At 38.3% G+C, this 2,446-nt stretch overlaps 1 long non-coding RNA gene across 1 annotated transcript; it reads right to left on the reverse strand.

The window, feature by feature from the left end:
* Positions 1 to 2,090: 2,090 nt before the first annotated feature.
* On the reverse strand, positions 2,091 to 2,446 carry LOC123666740. The gene is made up of 2 exons (XR_006745317.1): positions 2,313 to 2,446; positions 2,091 to 2,187 (listed from the first exon to the last, which is right to left on the reverse strand). It is a non-coding gene; the product is annotated as an uncharacterized LOC123666740 (long non-coding RNA).

Genomic DNA, 2,446 nt, shown 5'->3' on the forward strand with positions numbered 1-2,446 from the left:
CCTAGACACCTAACCTTCGAACATATCCCTTTTAACCTAACCATTCGTCGATTTGACGAACAGTTTTTGGCGGCGTATAATTTTATAAAAATATGTATTTTTTCGGTAGTTTTAAAAGTTAATAAAGTAAAACATACATTATTTTAGTAAAATAAAACAAAATATTTGTAGTTTGGTAAGAAAATATTTATTTTATACTAAAGTTACAAAACACTAGACTTTTTGAGATCAATGATGAAGACAATTACCTACAAATAAAATTTAAAAAACATAACAAAAATAGCCTTCTTTTCTTTGGCAAACATAAATTATAATAGTCTTGTTACTTGGTAAAACACAAAAAAACTAATTATTTTGAAGCGCACTGTACACAAAAATCAACTTTATGTTCACCACAAATTGCGGTATTGCATTTTGAGCAGTAACATTTTATCATGCGCCTTTTTTTGTATGAACATAGGCCACAAATCTTTCTTTTTCTGTTCACAGCCTCGAGTGGCTGAAGATCATTGTTAGATGATGATGGCTGACCTTGACCTTCCTCGATAGACACTCCTAACACATTTTTTATCTTATCCTTCACGTGTCTTGGCATAGTACGAATTTCCAGACGGGTTTTGAGCCACGATTCTACCAGTTGCATATGCAGCTTCTTCATAAAATCACGTCGAGTCATTACTTTTTGTCCTATTACACAAGTATTATGGCAGTAAATTATATAGCTGTTAATACATGATATGTTCAACATACCGTAGAAAACACAGAGTGGCCACCGACTAGTTTTTCTGCTGCAAGACATTACTGAACACATTTGGTCAAACGTATCCACGCCACCTTTTGTACTATTATAAAATTGAACCATGTGAGGTTTCTTTGTGTGGGGGTCAACTGTGCCGTCCTCGTCACACGAAGAAAGTAAGTAAACCATTTTTGATGGTTTTACCTTGTAAGAAAGAAGCGTTAGGGGACCATCGTAACAGAACATCGACGTATTGACGGCTCTTGATCGATAGTTCTTCATTTCTTCAGGGATTTCCTTTTTATTGGCTCGTAAAGTACCTACAAGCGTCATTTTATAAGGTTGCTGGAGTAACTGCTTCGCCAATGGTACTGATGTGAACCAGTTATCCATGGTTACATTCCGGTTTGTACCATGAATACTGCGAGTAAGTTCTTTTACAAAATACTCCCCCAATGGCACACCTCTAGTATTGGTTCCTTTCCCGAGATATGGTGTACTATCAATCATATACCTTGTGCCGCTATCACATAGCATTTCTAACTTGACCCCATATTTCGCAGGTTTATTCGGAATATACATTCTAAACTTACATCTGCCACGGAAAGCCAATAGCTGCTCATCAATGGTGACATTTGTTCCAGGCACATAATTTTGGCGGCATTGAACCATAAGCATCTCCCATAGGTCTCGTATAGGTGTAAAGGGATCGTCCTTTTGTCGTTGCAAGCGGAATGTCTTGTCATCGAAACGCAGACATCGTAGGAGGAAATCGCATCTTTCTTTACTCATGCATGACACATATCTTGAGCCAGAATACTCGGTGTTGAATAATTCATCAAGAGACAGATGATTGTCTTTGAGAGCTGCAGATAAGACTAGAATACCTATGAGAGCTCTAATCTCTTCTTTGGTTGTCTCATTCTGAGTTGATGTATTTTGTTCATAGTTTTGCCTTTTTATTGTAATTTCAGCGTTTGTCCATTTTACAATATCTTCTTGCATCTGATTAGTTATAAAATGTTCAAATAACAGCAGAGGATCCTCTATACCCCTTAGACCACGAGTAGGTCCTCTGTCAACACGCACTATATTTATTGCAGCTGCTCTACTCGAAATACGACCTTTGCTCGTAGTCCAAACATGACGGGACTGACTTCGAATATTTTGTTGGGGTAAGGTCAAGATAGCTGAATTATTACCTGAACCTTCTTCAGATAGAGTTGAAGGAATTTCTGGCTCCGGTACATTGTCGTTCAGATCAAGCGAAGAAATATTTTCATGGTCGGAAACCTCATCTTGAGCGTCACTTTCTGCATCATCCACCTCTAAATTATCTTCTGTTTCGCTGTTCGATGACTCCTCTAACGCACTGGGATCTTCCTCATCCATTAACAGTTGTGTTATATTATCCTCAGTCAGCCATCGCTTGGAAGCCATGGTAAAAGCTGTAAAAAAGAACAAACACTATAAACAAACGAAAGCAAACACTATAAAAATTTTATACACAAACCCTAACCATTCGTCAAAATGACGACTATTTTCGTAATATTTCGAAAAGAGAAGTACTTACCCGCCAGGCGCGGTCGTCACCCGGAAGAGCTCGACGAATACTGAATTGACAAGTGAAGATTCTGTGATCGGCGCGCGTGGCGAAAAGAAATAGCGATATTAGTGCGGCGTACTCGTCGATTCGACGAAGGTTAG

The sequence above is a fragment of the Melitaea cinxia genome, chromosome 27, assembly GCF_905220565.1.
Source record: "Melitaea cinxia chromosome 27, ilMelCinx1.1, whole genome shotgun sequence".
Classification (NCBI taxonomy): Eukaryota; Metazoa; Arthropoda; class Insecta; order Lepidoptera; family Nymphalidae; genus Melitaea; species Melitaea cinxia.